Source organism: Neophocaena asiaeorientalis, unplaced genomic scaffold (assembly GCF_003031525.2).
Source record: "Neophocaena asiaeorientalis asiaeorientalis breed wild unplaced genomic scaffold, Neophocaena_asiaeorientalis_V1.1 scaffold132, whole genome shotgun sequence".
Lineage (NCBI taxonomy): Eukaryota > Metazoa > Chordata > Mammalia > Artiodactyla > Phocoenidae > Neophocaena > Neophocaena asiaeorientalis.
Genome location: NW_020173393.1, coordinates 2,774,932 through 2,798,780, shown reverse-complemented (window position 1 = coordinate 2,798,780; position 23,849 = coordinate 2,774,932). Strand labels below are relative to the sequence as shown.

At 44.6% G+C, this 23,849-nt stretch overlaps 1 long non-coding RNA gene across 1 annotated transcript; it reads right to left on the bottom strand.

Moving 5' to 3' along the window:
- Positions 1 to 8,295: 8,295 nt before the first annotated feature.
- On the bottom strand, positions 8,296 to 23,849 carry LOC112400886 (uncharacterized). Its single transcript, XR_003003480.1, has 2 exons — positions 23,634 to 23,849; positions 8,296 to 8,569 (listed from the first exon to the last, which is right to left on the bottom strand). It is a non-coding gene; the product is annotated as an uncharacterized LOC112400886 (long non-coding RNA).

Here is a 23,849-nt window from a genome sequence, read left to right as displayed (position 1 = left end):
TTGTTAAAATTTGCTATACTTATGAACAGAATAAAATATAATGCAAATAGCGTAAGATTTAATTTAGGCTTAAGGGTTTTGAATTATAACTAAAATACAGGAGTTGGCAAACTTTTTCTGTAAAAGGCCAGATAGTAAATATTTTTGCAGGCCAGATGGGATCTGTAGCAACTACTCAGCTCTGCTCTTGTAGCACAAAAGCAGCCATCAACGATAAATACATGAATGAGTGTGGCATGTTCCAATAAAACTTTATTTATAAATATAGGCACTGGGCCAGATTTGGCTCAGAGGTTGTAATTTGCTGACTCTTGCAAACTGAACAATATATTGAATATATTTTTTTTAAAGCACATATGTGATTCCTAGAGTACAATTCAACAGTTTTCATTAGAAATTATGGATCAGCAGTCTCCAAGCTGTTAGGGACCCCGAATCTGTTCATGTACCCTCACTGTGCTGGACAAAATAATAACAGCACACTGCTGTTCACATAACCAACTGATTTCTTTCATTTTCATTTCTTGTGTTTTCTTTGAATAAAAATGTACTATTTTAAAAATACGTTTATCGAGGTATATTGTTCACACAGAAAAGAGTATGAATCATAACTCACAAATAGATTAATGAAATCTTATAAAGACGACCACTTTTTTTTTTTTTTTTTTTTCGGTACGCGGGCCTCGCGCTGTTGTGGCCTCTCCCGTTGCGGAGCACAGGCTCCGGACGTGCAGGCCCAGTGGCCATGGCTCACGGGCCCAGCCGCTCCGCGGCATGTGGGATCTTCCTGGACCGGGGCACGAACCCGTGTCCCCTGCATCTGCAGGCGGACTCTAAACCACTGCGCCACCAGGGAAGCCCAAGACGACCACTTTTTGAAACGGAAGTAAAATAGAACAGAAAACGTCCTAGTGCATCTCATGTAGTCACAGTAAATTTCTTGTGTGAAAATTTTGTTCATTTCTATATGGTTATGGATGTGTGTGGGGGGTTGTGATAATACCAACAATTTATAGATCACATACTAGGGCTTTACAAATAGTAACTCCTTACCTTCACAATGACCCTGTGAGGTAGGGGCTATAATTGACTTTACCCTTTTATAGATGAGGAAATGGAGCCACAGAGAAGTTGAGTCACTCAGTGAAAGTGACAGATGCCTTAAGAGGTGATGCTAAGGTTCCAACCCAGGCAGTCAGGCTCCAGAGTCTGTGTTTTGACTACCACCTTTATTGCCACTGTATATAAAGTATGGGATGTAAATGTGTTACTTACTGAGGGTCATAGTCAAAAGGGTTTAAACGTCACTGGACAGAATGTTCCCAAAGGTTCCTTATAGATCTAAAAATAGCATACTTTTCCTTAAGTGTACCCACAGGGAACAGGGGCTGAGGTAGTACATCGACAAACACTTTTAAATCTTACTGAATTTATTTTACTCTGTGTTAGAAAAATTTATAACTAGCATATTGAAGCACTAATATAAAATATCCTTTAAAAGATTAATGTATGTCCTCAAAAGAAAGAAAATTATCAAGTAAATAATTACAGCTAAACAAAATACAGGTGCTGGGCAAATATGGTTAAAATCATTAAGAGGAATGCAAATGTCTGGGGCTTTGGGGGCAAATACTGAACTTGGCATCAGAAGGCCCACATCTGGGTCCTGGCCTATTCATTCCCTAGCTCTGGTTTATTTTCTCTCTCTTTAAAAATTTTTTTATTTTATATTGGAATATAGTTGATTGATTTATTTTTTTTACTATTTTTGTTTATTTTTTTATGTCTTTATTGGAGTATAATTGCTTCACAATGTTGTGTTAGTTTCTCCTGTACAACAAAGTGAATCAGCTATATGTGTATAGTTGATTTACAATGTCGTGTTAGTTTCAGGTGTACAGCAAAGTGATCCAGTTATACATATATCTATTCTTTTTCAGATTCTTTTCCATTTTAGGTTATCACAGAGTATTGAGTAGAGTTCCCTGTGCTATACAGTAGGTCCTGGTTGATTATTTTATCTCTTTTTTAAAAAATAAATTTATTTATTTATTTATTTTATTTTTGGCTGCGTTGGGTCTTTGTTGCTGCACGCGGGCTTTCTCTAGTTGCGGCGAGCGGGGGCTACTCTCCCTTGTGGTGCGCGGGCTTCTCATTGCAGTGGCTTCTCTTGTTGCGGAACACGGGCTCTAGGCACGTGGGCTTCAGCAGTTGTGGTGCACAGGCTCAGTAGCTGTGGTTCGTTGGTTCTAGAGCGCAGGCTCAGTAGTTGTGGCACACGGGCTTAGTTGCTCCGTGGCATGTGTGATCTTCCTGGAGCAGGGCTCAAACCCACGTCCCCTGCATTGGCAGGCAGTTTCTTAACCACTGTGCCATGAGGGAAGCCTGTTTTATCTCTTATATAGCACTTACAGTGGGCCAGGCACTGTTTTAAACACTTCATAAAAACTACCTCCTTTTAGAGTAACCTAAATGTCCATCAACAGATGAATGGATAAAGAAGATGTGGTATATATATACAATGAAATACTACTCAGCCATAAAAAAGAATGAAATAATGCTATTTGCAGCAACACGGATGGACCTAGAGATAATCATACTAAGTGAAGTCAGACAAATACAAATATCATAAAGATATCACTTATATGTGGAATCTAAACTATGATACAAACGAACATACAAAACAGAAGCAGTCTCAAAGACACAGAAAACAAACTTATGGTTACCAAATGGGAAAAGGGAGGAGGGATAAATTAGGAGTTTGGGATTAGTGGATATAAACTACTATATATAAAATAGATGAATGACAAGGTCCTACTGTATAGCACAGGGAACTATATTCAATATCTTGTAATACCCTATAATGAAAAAGAATATATATATATATTTCCGAATCACTTTGCTGTACACCAGAAACTAACACAACATTGTAAATCAACTATACTTCAATTTAAAAAAATTACTTCTTTTAATCTTTACAACTGCCCATTGAGTAGGTACTGTCACCATACCCATTTCTCAGTAGAGGTAACAAAGGCTCAGAGAGGTCAAATAACCTACCCACACAGACTACAAGAGGCAGAGCTAGGATTCAAACCCAGGCATTGTATTAGTAAGGACAAAGATGTTGACAAAAACAAAACAAAAAAACAGACAGTAGAATGGTGGTTGACAGGGCTAGGGGTGGGGGAAGTGGGGAAATGTTGGTTAAAAGATACAAACTTTCAGTTATAAGATTAAAGAAGTTCTGAGTATATAATGTACAGCATGGTGACTATGGTTCATAATACTTGTATACTTGAAATTCGTTAAGAGTAGATCGCAGGCATTCTCACCAAAAAAAAAAAAAAGTAACTATGTGAGGCAATGGATGTGTTAATTAACTTGGTTGCAGGAATCATTTCTATATATATATATATACACACACATATATACCTAATCATCACTTTAAGTGCATTCATTACAATTTTATTTGTCAATTATACCATAATAAGGATGGTGGAAAAAAATAAAAGGACAATACTAGCTGGTATTGTAATGTACCACCAAAAAATAAATTAATTAAAAAAAAAAAGAAAGAGTGGGTGGGCAACTACTGCAATTTATTTATTCATTTTATTTTGTATTTGTTTATTTTATTTATTTATTTTTGGCTGCGTTGGGTCTTCATTGCTGCGCACGGACTTTCTCTAGTTGTGGCGAGCGGGGGCTACACTTCGTTGCGGTGCTCGGGCTTCTCATGGTGGCTTCTCTTGTTGTGGAGCATGGGCTCTAGGCACGCAGGCTTCAGTAGTTGCAGCACGTGGGCTCAGTAGTTATGGCTCATGGGCTCTAGAGCACAGACTCAGTAGTCGTGGCACACCGGCTTAGTTGCTCCCCGGCATGTGGGATCTTCCCAGACCAGGGCTCAAACCAGTGTCCCATGCATTGGCAGGTGGATTCTCAACCACAGCGCCACCAGGCAAGCCCTACTGCAATTTATTATCAGCTTTGTAGAAGTATTTGATTTTTTCAATTGTGTACCTATAGAGCTTTCATAAAATTTTTGAAACAATTTTTAAATTAAAAAGGAAAAGGGAATAAACACTACTTCAGACACCCTCAACAGTACTTAGAGTCCTGGGACAGAAAGCCACAAAGGGAAAGGGCGGAGTTAAAGTTAGAAATTCAAGATACAATTGCATTTAAAATCCCTGCTGAATACCTTCTAATTGCTTTGTGTCACACTGAAAAGAAAAGCTAAGCTCTTTTCCCTGACCTAAAAGGACCCCTGGGGTCTGACTCTTGTCTGCCCTTCTGTTGGCCTCTCCTGTCTTTCTCCCTTTTGCTCACTCCACTTCAGCCACTTGGGCCTTTCTACTGTCCTTCAATGACACCAAGCACATTCCTGCCCCAGGGCCTTTGTACTTGGGGTTCCTTTTGCCAGGACCACCCTTTACCCAGATCTTCCCATAACTGATTTCTTCTCCTAGTTCGGTTCTTAGCTCAAATGTCCCCACTCAGAGCGGCCTTCCTTGACCACCCCATCTAAGACTGCCTCTCCTCCAGCCATCACTATCAATCCCTTTATCCTCTACAGCTCTGGAATTGTGAATTCGCTGATCTGTTTATCATCTGTTTCCTCCACTACAATGTCAGTTCCATAAGAGTGGGGAATCTGGCCGTCTTGCTATATCCTCAGCATGTAGAACAGCGCTTGGCACACAGTAGGCGCTCCATAAATATTTGTGGAATGAGCAAATGCCGAAGGGGACAGCTGAGTCAGTACGCTGAATGGCTGGATGGGCCGGTGACGTGAGGAGGAAGCTGCAGCCTCTGCCTGGGCCCTGCCCTGGGTAAATAGTCCTCCCTCTGCCCAGACAGCCACTATTTAACAACTGTCTGCCACGGGACTGGCCAAGCCTGGGCCGTCACACAGCCAAGGCCCCAGGATTCCCTGGGACAAGCAACGGAGGCAGCCACACCTCAGGGAGAGCTTGTGAAGGAACAGGTCAAAAAGTTATCCAAACAGGCATGAGGAAAGGCAGAGGAGGTGCTGAGACACAGAGAGAGCCGTTGGCCCTTCCCTGGGCAGAGCCCAGAGGAGCACACCCAGTGGGCAGCTTCCCAGACAGGGCCTGGCCTCCAGTGCCCAGTTCTGGTCCTGGCTCTGGTCCCGACTTGCAGAGGGACCTCAGACACTTGCCGCCTCTGGGCCTCAGTTTCCTCTTCTGTAAATCAAGAGACCGTGGGCTGGTCAGTGGTTTCAAACTTAAAAAAAAAAAAAAAAAATGGCAGTGGCATTATTTCTTCAAACAAAATCATACCGGAAACCAATTTGCGGGAATGATACAAAGGAGGCACCTGGGTTAAAGGAAGTGTCGGGGTGCAGGATGCTGCCCACCCTGTAGCCCCTGGCCCTTCAAAGTAGCCCCAGGGTGAAAACCACCAGGCTCCTTGGTCTCCGAGGTTCTTCACCGAGAGTCTTGTAATTAAACCTAGACCCAGGTTCAAGCCTCACAGTGGGATCTTAGGTAATCGACTCCACCATTCTGAGCCTTGGTTTCCCTCTCTAAATCTGGCATTGTAAACAGTACTTCCTTCACGGTGTCAAATGTTCAGCCCAGAACCTGGGACCTAGGAAATTCTCAATAAGAATAGTGAAAAATCAATGTTGGTTATTAGCGGAAGCAGCAGAAATGACCCGAAGGGCCAGTTCTTTGCCTTTACTGTGAGTGGGGAAAATATTTAACCACTCTGAACCTCAGTTTCCTCCTCTGTAAAATATGACCAAGGGTTCAAAGGACATGAGAGGTTGAGATCCAGGCCACCCAGTTTTGTTTTTAAATAAAACTTCAATTGACTTCTAACCTTTCAAAACCCCAACTTCCAGCCTCTTTCAAAAAACTGGAAGCTGTAGCAACACTGATTCCCCATAACCATGAGACAAAATCCCACTGGAGCTTATTTAGGCTGGGCGTGCTTTCTCTAATTTGCCACAGTCCCCACCATTCCTTAGTGTCTCTACACTAAAGTTATATTAATAAATGTAAACCATTATATTTGCTGTGTTTTCTTATAGGAAAGTGTGAAACCTGCTTATACTCTATCTGCTCCATATATCTCTATCTGGGCACCGAGGGCACTTGAGTGTCGGTCCCCTGATTCCTAAGACCAAGGGGAAGCTCATTATTTGTGAGCGCAGTTTCCTATTTCATAGACTTACTATTTTTTGATGTGACTACTAGAACACTGTAAATTATATATGTGGTCCACGTTATATTTCTGTTGGACACAGCTGCTCTAGCACCTAGGATTCTATAGCAGCTAACTCATCCTGTCTCCATTTCCCATTCTGAATAGACCAGTTCTAGCCAAACGTCTTGGGCAGGTATCCCTGGCTGGGTCTTCTCCCCAGCCCACAGTTCTCTCTGGTGTCCTCACCCTTGTTGCTTGCCTGGTTTGTGGGGGTGGGGCAGGGTGACGACCCAGGCTCTAGAACTCAAGGCTTGTCTTCTAGAATTCTACACTTGGGAAATCTCACCTCCCAGCCCCCATGGCTGCCATTGTTTTCTCTTTATCAGACATTCACATAGAACAATAGTCAATCTGAATCTTAATTACACACCCATTCTTCTGTCTCCAGCCTGTGAATTTACCCCCAAATCCTGTGATTTGGGGGGTGGAGTTGGGGAGGGGAGAGGATTATTTTTTTTCCCCTTCTCCAGGGCAAGTCATAGTTTTTCTAGAGATAAGGTGGACAGAGTATGGGGGAGGGACACGGATCCTCCCACAGTGAAGGTGCTGACTTTGTTTTCAGAGGAGGTAGTAGTATCCACCCACAGCTCCTCTGAGATGAGAGAATCCTGAAGGACTTAGGGTGCTGGGAGGAAAAGGAATCTCACAGTGATGAAGACCCCCTTCAGATGAGGAGGCCTTATATGGTAGTGGCTGAGAATTTGTGGTGCAGAGTTAGGCAGACTTGGGTTAGAGCCTTGCAAGCTGTATAACCTTGGACAGGTGACTTTACCTCTCTGACCCTCAGTCTCCTCATCTATAAAATGAGGATAAAAATAGTTCTATTCTAGCACAGTGCTTGGGACATAAGTATTCTGTAAATGCTAGCAATCATCATACCTTTCGAAAAAGGCATACACTGGCATGTGGAGTAAATTTAATTCTTTTTTATTTCACTTCTGTGCATTTTTGTAATTCTTTTACCATGAACCTGCTTCAGTTAAATCATAAAAAGTTAGTTGAGTGAAGAGGAATAAAATTGAGTGGAAATGTCATCCTAAGGCTGGGCTCCAACATGGGGTTTTAGAGCTGGAAACAGGTAAGAGAATCTTAGAGTCTAAACTTCACACACCCGTTTAATATCTTAATAAGCTGAGGCCCCAAGAAGAAAGATGATTTGGCCAAAGTCATACAGCACGTTAGTGGCAGAGCCAAAACTAGAACGCTGATGGTGAGGATTGGAAGGAAACTTGGAGGTGACTAGGTCAGCCTTTCCCAAGGTGAGACCGCTCAGACAAGGAGGATTCTATCCTGAGATGTCTGAAAAATGTTGGATTAAAGAAAGCTGTACAAATTTCATTATCAGAGAACTTCTCAGAGACCTTAACACAGGACAATGAATGCCTCAGGCACTCCAAGAGAAGCCTCCAGTGTGTTCACATTAGCTCACCACAGAGCCCCTTGAAAACAACACACATGAAAGCTCTCCCTACCCCCCAACAGAGAAATTCTCTAGCTTAATACATTCCTAGATTTAAGAAAAAAAAATTGTAGAGATATTTTAAATAGTATGATTTAACAGTTACATTACGGATTGCTGCTGGTATGTAGAAAGACAATTTTTTTCACTATCTTTCTCCTTTCTAAAAAATCTGTAATTATTCCCTAATATTGCAGAAAAGTAGAGAGAATAATACTGTGAACACTGATGTACCCATCACTCAGTTTTGTCGAGCCCTACATGCATGACCATATTTTCATTTGATTCATGTTTTGTTTGTTTTAATGACAAATGAAACATTCCACTTAGACTTGAAGCCCCACCTTGTACTCCTCCTCAATCCCCTGCTTTGCCACCCTTCTCAGAGGTGACCCCTGTCAATATTTGCTGTTCATCATTGCTAGACATGTTTTTATACTTTCACTCTACATGGCTACATAAACTATATATAACATTGTTTTTCATATCTAGAAAACTTATTCAAATGTTGTATGTGTCCTTCAGCAACTTCCTTTTATTTTTGGATCTTCCCATGCAGCTACAAGTAGCACTAGGGCACTCATTGAAAATGCTGTGAATGTACATCCCAAAGTATATTTATTCCAGTTTTTGACAATGGAGTTGTTTCCAGCTTTTCACTATTTTAAACAATGCTACAAAGAACATTCTTATACCTGTGGGTGAGAGTTTCTCGAGGATAATGTGGAGGAGCGGGATTTCTGGATTTCAGGCGGTGGGCATCTTCACTTTGATGAGATGTTGGCAAATTGCTCAATCTTGTCCACCAACTGTCACTTTGGTCAGTAGCATCTAGGAGCTCTGGTTGCTGCACACCTTCCTCCACACTTGACTCTGAAAGATGATGAATGTAAAATGAGAATTTGCATTTCCCATATTTCTAGAGAGGGAAAGGCCCCTTTTGCCATTTGAATTTCCTCTGTGAGTGTGTGTGTTCATAGCCTTTGCCCATTTTTCTATTGCCTTATTTATCTTTTCTTAACAATTTGAAAGAATTATTTATTCTCAGTACAGATCCTTTTTTCAGTTGTATTAGTGGAAAATACCTTTAATCAGTCTGTAGCTCGTCTTTTCGCTCTCTTTAGAGTACCTTCTGTTGTACAGAAGTTTACAATTGTAATGTAGTTAAGTTTTGGTTAAATTATAAATAAGATCATTAAATTTAATAATCTTTTCCTTTATGGTGTGTGCTTTTTGTTTTTTGCAGTGCCCTGAAATCATTAAGATATTATGCTAAACGTTTTCTATATTTTAAAGTTTTATTTCTCATACATAGGTCGTTATTCCATAGGAATTGATTTTTGTGTGCAATATGAAATAGAGATGCCATTATATTTTTCTTCATATGGATAACCAATTGACCCAGACAATTATTGACTAGGATGTCCTTTCTTGACTGATATGCAATGCCATTGCTTTTGTCCCTCATTTTCAGACATGTGTAGATCTGTTTCTAGGCTCTCTGTACTGTTCCACTTATCTCTAGTAGCCACATTTAAACAATGAAATAAAAAAAAACCCAGGTAAGTGAATCTATTGATACAATTATAAAAAAATAAAACATTTAATTTTTTTAAGTTCAAAAAAGAAATAAAGTTATTTAATATTTTATTCAACCCAAAATAGCTAAAATATTATTTCAACATTTAATCAATCAAAAATAATTAATGAGATTTTTTTCTTCTTTTATATACTAGGGCTTCAAAATACAATGTGTATTTTACACTTACAGCACATCTCAGTTTGAACTAGCCACATTTCAAATGCTCAATGGCCACATGTGGCTAGTGGTTACCATATTGGAGAGTGAAACTATAGCTTTATGTATCATAGAGCATGTCCTCTTCATATTACAGTGTTTTGTTTTGTTTTTTTTTTTTTTGCGGTACGCGGGCCTCTCACTCTTGTGGCCTCTCCCGTTGCGGAGCACAGGCTCCGGACGCGCAGGCTCAGCGGCCATGGCTCACAGGCCCAGCCCCTCCGCGGCATGTGGGATCTTCCCGGACCGGGGCACGAACCCGTGTCCCCTGCATTGGCAGGCGGACTCCCAACCACTGCGCCACCAGGGAAGCCCCTACAGTTGTTTTTTATAAAAATTATCTTTATTCTCTTTGCTCATTCACGTAAATTTTAAGATGAGACTAAACAGGACAGAACAAAGTTTGGAGACCAACAGCCTATTTGTCTCCACTGGATTTCAATAAAGGCAACTAACATATTTTGAGTGCTTGCAATTTGCCAACTACCGTGCTAAGTAGCTTTGTCCTGTTGGGCTTCTAATTGAAATTACATTGAATTTATTGACTAATTTGGGAAGAATTGACATCTTTGCATAATGAAGCTGTTAACCTAAGAAAATAAAGGAGCCAGCTATTTTTACCAGCAAAATGGGTTTATTTGGGAGTAACAAAGAAATGCAATTTGGGACATGCAACTATGGTGAACTATATGCAAGTATGGTAAACTAAGGGAGAGGAAACTCTTCTACAGAGGAAAAGAGGAAGTTGGGATGGGCTGGTATAAACAAACAGTCCTCTAGAGGAAACTGGGAGTTGGAAGTATAGTGGCTTTTCATTGGCTGAGTTGTGACAGTCTCTCATTGACTGAGCTGTTGCCAGGCCAGGAGAAAATCTTTCTTCCTCCTGCTGCCAGTAGTAAAGTAGTGTCACTTTCTTCCAGAGATGTAAGGTACATCTCTTCCTGTTGGGATCCGTATTGAGATTAAGTAGTATGTGCATGAGAGCTCCCCCTTCTGGCCTTCTGCCTTCGTTTTAATGAGGTTTCCCTTTATAATTTTCAAAAATCCTTCTGACCATGATACATTTATATAGGTTTGCTTTTATGTTTTTTAAATAAAGTTCAATAATTTTAATACATAAAGGTCTTCTGTTATATTAATCCTAGCAATAATCGCTATTGCTATCATAAATAATTTTTTAAATTGAATCTTCTCATTTGTTGATATTAGTGTATAGAAACCAACTGCTTTTGACATACTGAAAATGTACCCAGCAATTTTGTTAAATTCTCTTACTAGATCTGTTTTTAATTTCCTATCTTATTGTATCGCTTGGGTCTCTAGTAAAATATCAAAGAGAAGCAGTAATAATGGGTATTTCAAATAGGGCTTTGTTTGTCTATGAGTAGCTGAGACACAAAATAGCAGTAGTTTATACAAAATAGAAGATAACTCCTCAGATTATAGAAGTCCAGAGGGAGGCAATCTAAGGTTAGTATGGTGGTTCTTCCCCATAACAGTCCTCAGGAACCCAGGTTCCTTTCATCCCCATGAGGTCTTCATCCTTATGGTCCAAGATGGCTGCCAGAGCTCCAACCATACAGCCAGGTTACAGGCAGAAAGAAGGAGCAAGAGACAAAGAAGAAAAAGGAGTAAAAGTCATGTTCCAGCTGTCTTTTTTAAAAAGTTCCTGGAAGCTGCCACATTACATTTCTGATTATACTTCATTGGCCAGAACATATTCACATGGCCTCCCCTAGCTTTAAGGAATGCTTGAGATAAGTTTTTTGAGGGGGCATTCATGAGTTCAAGTGAAAACTGGAGGTTCTATTACAAAGGAAGACAAGGAGACTATATAATACAGAACAGACAACTTGCAGCCTCTGCCACAGTGGGCAACCTTGTTTTATTCTTGATTTTAAAGGGACTTTGGCCTTTTTGAGTAAGATATCTGCTTTAGGTTTTTGGTAGGTGACTTTTACTGGGCTTTAAAAAGTTTCTTCTAAGGAAGCTAGAAGTTTTGCTTGTTTGCTTTTTAATCACAGTGTTGAATTGTCTTAATTGCTTTTTGTACATCTACTAAGATAAACACATTTTTTTCTCTTTTAGTCTGCTGATTTAGTAATATTCTAATGTTAAACCATCCTTGCATTCTTGGAATTAAACCTAAATTTGTCAGGATGAAATACATATATTTTATACATTGATGAAATTTTTTAAAATTGTGGTAAAATATACATAAAATTTACCATTTTAGCCATTTTAAAATGTATTATTCAGAGGCATCAAGTACATTCACATTGTTATACAACCTCCACCACCTCCCAACTCTTGAAATTTTTTATCTGTTTCCATTAGAAAATAACTCTCCAAGCTTCTCTGCCCCCAGCCCCCAGCAACCGCCATTCTATTCTACGAATTTGACTACTCAAAGTACCACTATAAATGGGATTATACAGCATTTGTCCTTTTGTGATTGGCTTACTTCACTTAGCAAAGAGTCCTCGGGGTTCATTCATGTTGCAGCATGTATCAGAATTTCCTTCATCTTTAGGGCTGTTGTATGTATACATAACATTTTTATATTATTCTGTTGTATGTATACATAACATTTTGTTTTTCGGTTCATCTCTTAATTGACACTTGCTTCTGCCTTTGGGCTACCGTGAATAATGTTGCTATGAAATGGTGTAAAAATATCTCTTCCAGACTGCTTTCAATTATTTTGGGTATATACCCAGAAGTTGTATCGCTGCATCATATGGTAATTCTATTTTTAATTTTTTAAGGAAGTGTTATACTGCTTTCCATAGTGGCTGCATTATTTTACATTCTCACCAGCAGTGAGAAAGTGTTCCAATTTCTCCACATCCTTACCGACGCTTATTATCTTTTTTTTTTTTTTTTAATTATCCATCCTAATAGGGTGAAGTGGTTATCTCATTCTGGTCTTAATTTGCATTTCACTACTGATTACTGACGTTGAGCATATTTTCATGTGTTTCTCGGTCATTTCTATATCTTCTCTGGAGTAATGTCTATTCAAATCCATCGCCCATTTTAAAATCAGGGTTTTTGTTGTTGCGTTGTAGGAATTCTTTATATATTCTGAATATTAACCCCGTATCAGACGTGATTTGCAAATATTTTCTCCCATTCCATGGGTTGCCTTTTCACTCTGTTAATAATGTCCTTTGGTGCACAAAATTTTTCATTTCAATGTAGTCCAATTTATCTATTTTTTCTTTCGTCACCTGTGCTTTGGGTGTCATCTCCAAGAAATCATTGCTAAATCCAGCATCATGAATATTTCCCTCATGTTTTCTTCTAAACGTTTTATAGTTTTAACTCTTACACTTAGGTCTTTAACCCATTTTGTGCTAATTCTTTTATATACAAGACTTAGCTTACATCGACCCCGGGCCCCCTGCACTGGGAGCGCCGAGCCTTACCGGCTGGACCACCAGGGAAGTCCCCGAGCACTACATCTTCACTAATGACACATGAGACCGGGGTTAGAGGTTTGGGCAGCCGCTGCCAAGTAAAACCTCTAGAACTTGGTCAGGTCTCACTGGAGCTTAGAATTGTCTCATGAAGGTCAAGGTCACTAGCTGTTAAGGCAGCTTCCCCCCCGCCCCCCGTCCACAGTGTCCAGGTGATTTATTTTTGGCCAGTGTGGAGGATTTTTCTTTCCTCTTCCTTGAGTTCAAACATTTCTCCAAACCCACCTGACCTTGCGCCTGCCGTTATTTTATGGCTAACACCTGTGTAAGTACTGTGTGCCAGGCACAGTTCTAAGCCTTTTCTCTACATTAACACAAATAATCCCCACAGCAACCCAATGACACACACATCATTATCCCCCCTGTTTTGCAAATGAGAAAACAGTCACAGAACAGTTAAGGAGCTCAGCGAAGATCACACAGCTAGTCCAGGGCAGAACCAGAATTCAAGCCCAGAAAGTCAGGCTACAGAATTTGTGCTCTCAGCCTCCATAATGGGCTTCCTCCAAACATCTGACAATCTCAGCTTTTTTTTTTTTTTTTTTAAATTTTTAAATTTTATTTATTTTTGGCTGCGTTCAGTCCCCATTGCTGAGCACGGGCCCTCTCTAGTTGCATAGAGCCGGGGCCACTCCTCTTTGCTGTGCGCGGGCCCCCCACTGCGGTGGCCTCCTTTGCTGCAGAGCACAGGCTCTAGAGCACAGGCCCAGTAGCTGTGGCACACGGGTTCAATTGCTCCGCGGCACGTGGGGGTCTTCCCAGACCAGGGCTTGAACCCGCGTCGCCTGCACTGGCAAGCAGATTCCCAACCACTGCGCCACCAGGGAAGTCCCTCTCAGCCAGCTTTTTGAGGCCAAAAGATTGACACACAGTGACTGTCTTTTTTTTTTTTAACAAAGAGAGAACAGACCCGGGGCCCAGAGGCTTTGAAAGGCAACAGTATTAATTCAGGACGTAATATAATGGTTTATTTTATTCTTCTTATTTTCCCATTGCTTTCTACTTATGATATTGGTGTTTGATTTGGAAGTAATAACGTTTCCTTCTAAAATAAATCTAAGTAAAAATAAGTGAGTTGATGTAAGCCAAATGTTAAGTAATAGCATAGGTGGTTTTCAGATATGATAAACATCATAACGGTCATAGGAAAATCAGTGAAGCTTTGAAAAGACCGCACTCAGTCACGTTAGATGAGGTCACGCTGCGATTATGAAAGAAAGCAAGCCTCAGGCCTCACTGGCGTAACTCTATGGATAGTTATCGCTCGCTTACTGCACTGCCTGCCATGAACCAGCGGGTCGCTCTCCTCGTCCTGGTGACTCCATACGTACACTCGCTTCCAAACAACCACAGCACTGACTCTTTAAAGCTCCCGCCCAGGTGTGACGCAGATTGTTTCTGCTCACATTTCATTGGCTAAGACCAGTCACGTGGGCACGTCTAACTTTAAAGGCAGCAAGAAAGTGTGATTTTGCCACGTGCCTCAGAAGAGGGACGTGGAATAGTCAACCCACGGGTAGGCTATGAGTAAAGGAGCCTGAAAGATGGCTCTGGAAAGGCAGACTGAGTTATGACCAGTCTTAGACCACTAAGACCAGCCCCACCAAGTGGTCTTCAACACCTGTTCTCAGAGAAGGGAGTCCACCAGGGAAAAGACAGTCTGACAGTACCATTCTGTTACGCTGATACTTCTCCCAAGCAGCGACCCACGATTCCTTTGGTTGGGGGTGCCTTCCTTTCGTAAGCGGTTTTCGCTGAACCCTGTGGTCAGCTTTTGTTTATTCCCTGAAGTTAGATGTGGCAGTTTGGGCTTTGCCTGAGCTAGGATTTGGTTCTGTCACTACTTTGAAACTATATCCAGGGAAGTGTAATCAGAAAGGAAAGGAATTCAAGGACAGGGTCCAAGTGGATAGGGAGCCTCACACAGTGTTTGGTTATCAGGTTATCAGGGAGGCTTCCTGGAGGAGTTTTCCTGCAGGGCCCCTGAATCAGAAGCACCTGGAAACTCATTAAACATGCGATGCCTGGGCCAGCTGTTGACCCTGGAACCTGGAGGTGGGACATGAGTCATCTGAATTTTTGTTAATGACCCCAGATGATTCTTATGGACACTGAGATTTGAGAAACACTGAATTATAGGGAGAAAATTTACTATAAGTCTAGAGGCCTAACACAGTGGTTCTCAATTGGGGGTGATTTGAGACCCCCAAAGGGGCATTTGGCAATGTCTGGAGATATTTTTCATTGTCATAGGTTGGGAGGGGGGCATGTGCTACTGGTATCTGGTGGGTAGAGGTCAGAGTTGCTGCCAAGCATCCTACAGTACATAGAACAGCCACCCATTACAATCATCCAGCCCCAAATGTCAGCAGTGCTAAGGTCAAGAAATTCTGGTAAACGAGAGTTTAAACCCTTCCAAACATACGAGCACATATGAGTTTTAATCTCTTTTTAAAATTTTACTTCCCTGAAAACATGGAATCCTTTTCATTAAATACATGCTATGTACGAAGCACTTCATGTACATTGTATCAGTTTCTCCCCCCCAAGTCTTTTCAGTCATTTATCCAACAAATATCTATTAAGTGTTTATTATGTGTTTAATTTTAAACTGTACGAGATGTGGGGTGTACCCTGGGGAACACATCAGACAAGGTCCATCTCCTTCACGGGGGTGGAAGAGATAGAGATAGATATACAAGTAACACAACATATGTGTAATTCCAAATTGTGATAGGCGGTATGAAGAAAAATCAGGTACAGGGACAGAGAATAAAGGGTGAAGGATGGGAAGAACCTACATAAATATGTAGGAGAGCCCTCCCAGACAAGGTGACAATTAAATCAGGATCTGAAAGACCTTTTTTTTTTCAGGCCAGTGTGGCTGCAGCCACTGGGATGGGATTGAATGGCATATAAATGCAGGGCTATAGAAGCAAGGTCATGCAGGCCTCACAGTTCATGGGAGTTTTGAATTCTATGAGTTTTAGTATAAATACATTAAAAGTTTTAACTGTTTAAGGGAGGGACCTGTTCCAATCTGCTTGTAGAAAATCATCCCTGGCCCCTGGGTATAGAGTGGGTGGTAGAAGACCCAGAGCGGATAAACAAGAGAATTGAAAAGAGCTTTTGCAGACCTGGAGAGATGATGGGGGATGGGGACACGGTTGGCTGTGGTGGAGATGAAAAGATGATGAAAATTTGAGATACTGTTGGAGGTACCAAGAACTAGATTTTATGAAGAGCTGGCAGGGGTGGGAGGAAGGACACAAAGATGACTCCCAGGATTTTGGCCTGAATAACTGAGTTGGGGGTGGGGTGATGGACTGTGACAATTAACGTAAGTATTATTATCGTTCTTTTTTAAAACTGAGGAAGGGGAAGTGAATTGTCCTACTTCACAAAGTTAGTAAATGGACTCCAATTCAGCTGTGTTCAACTCCAAAGGTCGTGCTTTACCCACTCTCCTGGACCCACACATTAATTTTCATAATGGGGGAGGATATTTAATGATATATCATTAAATATTGATATATGAATGCCCCTGAATGCAACCATGGGCTTCCACATAGAACCCGCACAAAACCTGGGACCCTCATTAAAGGCGATTGTACATTGGGACCGAAAGTTCAGAATATAAATTCCCTAGATGGTGTAATGGCAGCGCGGTGCCCCCCTTAGGAAACCAGTTTTAAAACATTGCGTTCTGATTGGTGCAGTGACCACGTAGTGATGTGTGATAGGAGGAAAGTTAGCATGCCCCGTAACTAAACCCAGAAGACATGTCGAGCTGTCTTCTGCTGAGTTTGGAGAGTCGTAGTCCGTCTGGGCCTGTGATTGGTGGGATTGTAATACGACCTCCGCTGTGATTGGTGAAGCCTGCTCGGTTGTTTAAAGGTTTCTGTACGCCAGTTCCTGCTTTGGCCACTAGGCGGAGCCCAGGACACGCAAAACACGTCGCTGGGGTGCATCTGGGCCGCTTCCTCCCCCTGCGTCCTAGGGCCACCGAGAGACGGTTGGGCGTGGGGGGACGGCGTCAGAGCTCACAGCTCCGGCCCGGGTGGCCACGCTTCTCTGCACAGCCCTTTTGGCCCCTTCCTCTGGCTCTCAGCCCCCGCAGAGGGCATTGGCTGACCGACGGCTGCGGGTTCGCGAAGGTTTGTGAAGGCCCAGATCCAGATTGCAAAATTGTGGAGTCTGTCGGGTGAGACTCAGCAGCGACCCCCGGCTGCGCCCTCTGCTCGCCTCGTAGCCCTCCTCTCAACTAACAGCCGCCAGTGTTTACAGCCTACACTCCCTTTAAGATTTTCAAAGAACTCTTCCAAAGCAGCATCTCACTGGAGCTTAGAATTGTCTCATGAAGGTCAAGGTCACTAGCTCGGAGATCACCATATCCACGGTTACCCCCTACCATCCCAAGGCGCTATCACATTGTACTGTTTCATTGTCTTCCCTGCACTTAACCACTATTTGAAATTCTCTTCTTTTTTATTTATTTACTTCCTCCTGTCTGTTACCACCGCACCTCTCCACCAGGATGTAAGCTCTGTGAGGGAGAGAAGAGGGTGGCCAGATCCAATACAGAATGCCCAGTTACATTTGAATTTGAGATAAACAACAGAAGTTTAAAAAGATATAAGTGATGTCCCATGTGTTATTTGGTACATACTTGTACTAAAAGAATTATTCATTGTTTATCTGAAATTCAGATGTAATTGGGCATCCTGTGTTTTTATTTGCTAAAACAGCAACCCTGTTGGGGAGGGATCTTACCTATTCACTGCTTCATCTCCAGCACCCACAGTAGTGCGCATGGCATGTGCTGAATAAATGTCGAATGACTGGCTGGGCAAATTCCTTCATTCCTTCGCTCATTTATTCATCCAACCCGTTATATTACCTGCCAGCTGGGTCGTGGGGCTATAAGGGTAAAATGAGACATAGTCCAATGGAAGAGGCAGACAACCAGTAACCACCATGTGATTTAACTTTGATGATATAAAGTATTAGGGGCTGTGGGAGCACTGAGGGGGAGCCCTGACCTGTCCAAGCCAGCAGGACTGCCTGGAGGAAGATGAAGATGAGACTTGGAGGATGAGGAGGCAAAGAGAGAGGTGTGACAGCTGCTCTGGGCAGAAGGTATGGCATGTGCAAAGGCCAGAGACAAGGCAGGGGCTACGGGATTCTGAAAGCTGCAAGTGGTTGGGGCGGAGAGCAGATGTACAGTGCGGATGGGGCAGTCAGAAAGAGGTGAGAAGGAGACTCCGTCGCTGAGCATCAGTGCCCACCAGTCAGGTGCTACAGTGATTTTGCCCATTGTATAGATGAGGAAACTGAGGCTGGGAGAAGTGAAATGCCTGGCCTAGGTTGACAGTCTGAGCGGAAGAGGCCTAGCTGAAGCAGATTCTGAAGACTGAACTCTTCTGAAAAGGCTCTGGGTTAAGGATTATAACCCCCAACTGGAGAATGAAGAAACTGAGGCCCAGAAAGGTGACAGGGCTCTCCCTGTGAAGGAGGCTCCATCCAGTTTAACAGGAGAACACTGAGGCAGTACGAGGGGTATGGGTTGTCTCGGGCCCTCCAGAGAGACAGCAGGAGGGCTGGAGCAGGACACAGGAGTTCAGGCCGCTGTGTCTCCTGTTCCTGTTTGGGTTGGGTCTCTAGGAGTCCCTTACTGAGCCCTGAGGCTAATTCCTTGCATGGGTCTTGGGCTGGTCTGCAGTTTCCATGGAGACCGCCTCCCTCCATCCCTGAAATCTCATTGTGACTAGTATTAAGAGATTAACTCTGCCCGGCAGCCCTCGCAGGGTCTTGGGTGCCAGAGTGGCTGTGGGAGCTCCCTTAAGGATGAAGAGGTTGCCCACTGTGTGAGACCCCATGACACCAGGAGGAGGATGTCAGACTGGGGCCAGGGCTTCCCCCGGGACACCCCAGGTATGATCCTGACTCCACATCTACCTGGAAAGGAGGACGAGGTGGTGGGAGAGAGACACAGGACCTAGGGGAGGAGTCCAGATTTTGGATCAGTGTAGAGATGTTGTCACCCCAGCCCCCAACCCAGGAAGGCCCAGGGTCTTGATGGCGGGACCCCATTCTGATCAAGGCAAGATTCAGATTCTGTCAACAAGGCGAGGGGAGCCTCACAGAGTCTTTTAGGGGTGTTTCAAGGCTACCTAAAGACCAGCTTCCTAATCTGCTTCATTTTGCTTTGGGGAAACTGAGGCACAGAACAGGAAAGTGACTTGTCCCCAGTCAGTGAGTCAGTGAACTGAAGCAGGTCAGGAATCCAGAGGGAGCCCTGGGGTTGCCTGAGCAGAAAATGTTTGGTTAAAATGTTATTGCCCCCTCTGCCATGAATCCCACATCCTCCTTCCTGATCTCCAAGAATGGGGTCCCCTCAGCCTTCTCTCCCCTGGGCCTGTCCCATCAGCCATGCTTCCCTTCCCTCCCCACCTCTCCCCCTCCTCCTGCCCTCCCCTGCTACCTGCATAGTCTGAGCCTGCCAGAATGTCCCTGGCAGGCTCCAGTCCACTGGAGGGCATGGCCACCGGGCCCTAACTGTCCCATCCAGGGGACATCCCCTCACTGGGTCACTATCAGGATGACTTTGGACATTTTTTGTTCCACGCTTCAGCCCCTCTGTGACTTCAGGGCCTGGATATGGTGGGGGCCCTGAGAACCCATCCCCACCCCACCTCTTCCTGCCAGGCCTGCATTGGAGAGATTTAGGCCCAGTTCCAAAGCACTCCTGGGTCAGGCTTCCTGGAAGGCCACACTGGGGCAGGGGAGCAAACACTGGCTCTGGAGCCAAGTAGCGATAGTTCAAATGCTCTTGACTTAGCAGTGTGAGCCTCAGTTTCCCCACCTGTGAAGGGGGGCAATAACCCATCCTTCCTCAAAGCTTGTTCTCATTTGCTATGGAAAAAATCTCCAGGTTAGGCTATTAAATGAACAAAGTGAGATGCAGAACAGTTTAAGAGATGGGGGATGATATCGTACGATCTCATACGCTGCCTGGTCTGTACAGGGAAAGTTAAGGGAAGTGATTAGCTACAGTGAAGAGGGCAGTGGACTGGTGGGCAGGAATTGGGGGTGGAAGCCAGACTTCTCAAAGTGCACCTTTTATATTGTTTTGACTTTTGAATCATGTGCACGTAGTACCGATTCCAAAAGAAATTTAAGTGTTTTAATAGATTGGGTAAAATATCAAACCATCAGAATAATCACTCAGACCTCAATAATGTGACAGGTGTGCAGCCGAGATGGAGACCCATGTACTAGGACTTGACTCAGGAACCGAGAAAGCCTGACCCCGAGTCTCTGCATCCTTGACCTAGAAGCGCCCTTTATTTTAAGCCGATTTCATTTTGCCAATAGCAAAATGATAGTCATCGGTACCAAGAATCAGGAGCTCCCTACATGCCCACCTCAGTGCCAAGCACTGTCTGAGTAGCATCCCGTTGAATTAGCATTCTGACTTTATGAGGAAGCTATTATGTTCCCATTCTACAGATGGGGAAATGGAGCCTCATTGAAGTTGCAACTAGGAAGTTGGAGAACTTGGATGCACATCTAGGCCTTTCCAGATCCAAAATTTTAAGCCCTCCTGTGGTAGGTCTCAATCTTAGTTGCATATCAGGATCACCAGAGAACTTTAAAAAATACTCATAGCCAGCACCCACTCACCCCCACCCCAAGATTTGATCATTGTACTGTGGTGGGGCCTGGGCATCAGTAGTTTTTAAAGGTCCCAGGTGATTCTGAGTCACCATCAGGGTTGAATTTCTGCTTTATGCTAGACAACTTTTCAGATGGGAAACCAAGGCCCAGGAGGGAAATGACCTTGCCCAAGGTCACACAGTGGCTGGAAGCAGAGCTGGAACAGGGCTCACATGGAGCCTTTGTGAAAATAAGTGAATGGTGCCCCCCTCTGAGAGGGCAAATCTCCATGAGCAGTTGGCTTGGTAAGTGGAACAAGGGCTGGATTTCCACCTCCACTTGCCCCCTTAGCCAGAGAACCTTTGTGCAGTGAGCAACCTGTACAACTGTACGAGGTGACCGTGGCCTGAGTCTCGGGATCCCAAACACTTCATCTCAGTGACCTCCAGGCACATCCCTAGAACCCTTCAGAACAAGGATGTGGGGAGCCCAAGGGTAGTTCCTGGGTTGTGGGTTCATTCCTCACCTGAAGACCAGGGCCTGCACCCTTCAGACCCGAGAGGGTCTGGGCAAGGCCCCATCTAACTCCCAAAGTCACATCCAGCAGATAAAGTCAGGAACATAACCAGGAGGGAGGAACGTACACACAGGAGGACAGCAACAGCCTCAGCCCAGAAGTCACAAGCCACCTGGCAGAAGGCAGCCTATGGGGAGGCCCCGCCCACACAGACCCAAGTCCTCCTGGCTTCCTTCCTGATCATTCTCTCGACCACACTCTCTACACTACCTATTGAGCCTTGCAGTCAGCATCTCCCATAATACCCTGCTTTCCAGCCAGAGTAGCTTCCATGCCCTTTCACCCTCACTCACCATGTTCTCCACTTCTGGATGTTCCCTCTGCCCAGGATGCCACCTCCTCCAGGAAACCCTCCCTGACCACTCCACCCCAGAGATATGTCTTCTTTCTGCCACCTTCCAGCCCTCACAGTCCATACACACAGCCCAATTGTGCCTTGGGATGGAGCTTATTTTATCATCATACTGGCCACTTTTCATTGACTACTTACTATGTGCCAGCCCTGGAAGGGCAGGGTGGCCTGGAGGTTAGGAGCACAGACTCTGGAGCACAGATTCTGCTCAGGTTGGAATCCCAGCTTCTTAGAAGCTGTGTGAGCTCCGGCATATGACTCAACCTCTCTGTGCTCCAGGTTTATAAGACAGTGATCAAAACATCGCCTTCCTTCACAGACTGGTTGTGAGGATCAATGAGTTAATACATGGAAAACCCTCAAAACAGCTTTATAAACATTGGCCATGGTTATCACTGCATATATCCCACTCCATTTCATCCTCACAACAGCCCTATGAGTTAGGTATTATTATTCCCAATTTACAGGTGAGAAAACTGAGACTCAGAGAGGTCTTGAGAATCAGGGCAGGGCTCTGCATCCTTTTCTGTGGCCTGATGCCTCCAGAGAGAGGATGTGGCTGAGATGGGTTATAACTCTGAGCCTCCGATTTGCAGCTCATGGCTGCTTCTCAGAGGGCCCGCAGGGCACAGGGCCAGGTGAGATCCCCCTGACTTGGGGCTTCCGGTGGCTCTCAGGCACCACTCTGCTTCCAGCCAGCCCCAGGAGGGAGGGTAAAAAGCAAAGAAGGGCCTTTCAGTGCCATCTTGTTCACTACCATCCAGAATACATCACTGAGTACCAGAGAGAGCTCCTGTCTGCCCCAGCCTAGCTGGAGACTCAGGACACCCGGGTGACCTTCTGTCCCTGGACGAGTCACTTCCCCGCTCTGGCCTCCGTCTCCCCATCTGTGCGATGAGTGAGGGGATGAGGCTGGACCAGTAGTTTTCTGATTCTCATTGACAACAGCTGGCTCCACTCTCAAATGAAATATGGAGGGACAGTGTCCCTAAGAGGCAGGCACTGGGTGAAGTGGGGCCTCTGCCTACACTCCCTTGGCTCCTGGGACCTGAGAACCCAGTTTGAAAGGCCTTAGGCCGCATCCTCCTGAGGGCCCTCTTGGCTCTGACACTGCAGGATTCTAGAATCCCCAGCTCAAAGCGGCCGCTTCGCATCCCTGTTTGGAAAGCTCTCCCCGCCCCCCCTACCCCCCAGCTGCTTTTATCTCTCTTTGGTAACACAGCAAATTTGCTCAGGACCCAGAGCAGGGGAAACAAGCAGACTGTTGACTCTTGAGCAAAACCTACCCTTTGGAGAGCAGCAGAGGAGGCACTCGCTGTGCATGGGGTGGCTGAAGGCCTCTTGCATAACCCGGCGGCCTCCTGCCCACCCAGGCCTTTGCTTTGCAGGGTTAGGGGTGAGGCAAACCGCAAACTCATGCCCAGTTAATTTTTTAAGGCAAAATCAACAGGCTCAGCAATGATTAGCAGGTGGGTAAGTTCGTCTTAATCGTGCTGAGGAGAGGGAGGAAGGAGGCTTCCAGGGGCCCAAGGATGGGGCTTAGTTATCAGTTAACCACATAAATGTTTCCTACCAAACCCTGGCCTTCAGCCCTGAGCTTCCTCCTCTTCCTCTCGGAAGTACTTCCGTGGCACCCCAGCGAATGGCCATCAGTCACTGAGTGAACAGACACTCTACCCTCTGGGGTCTGTAGGAGGCACTGCCAGGGCCCTTGAGGGCTGGGATGAAGCAAAGGGGACCTCACCAAGCTCCTGGTCTTCTTGTTAAGGCCAAGCTCCCCCTGCTGCCTCTGCATGGCCTGGAGCATGGGTCCTCCCTCCTCAGGGCTCCATGAGGGGCCCTGGGTCTATGTCCCAGGTTCAGCCTACAGCCGGCTGCCATTCTCCTGGGGGCCTCGGTGTCCCCATCTGCCAAATGGGTGGATTGGCTGAGACACCCTGTCCAGTCTTGAAGTTCTGTGATTGGATTAAGCCAACATGGCCTGTACCCAGGACAAGGAGGGTGGGATGAGCCATGTTTTAGGAGTGCTAGGAGGGAGAAGAGATGCCCGGAGGAGGGAGGGGGCCTACCTGGTATGTGCTGTCGGCACCAGCCAGTGTCAGATCCCAGCTCCAGGAAGAGGGCTGTCCTCTCTGGTGGAAGGCAGGGGTCCCTGTGGGGTGGGCTGTGGCTGCAGGGATGACCTGACAGACCCCAGTTGGTCCAGGACCCCTCCCCCTAGACCTCGAGAGCTGCCAAAGGAAGCAGCAAGGCCACACCAGCCCTAGGCCTGCTGGCTGCCTGGA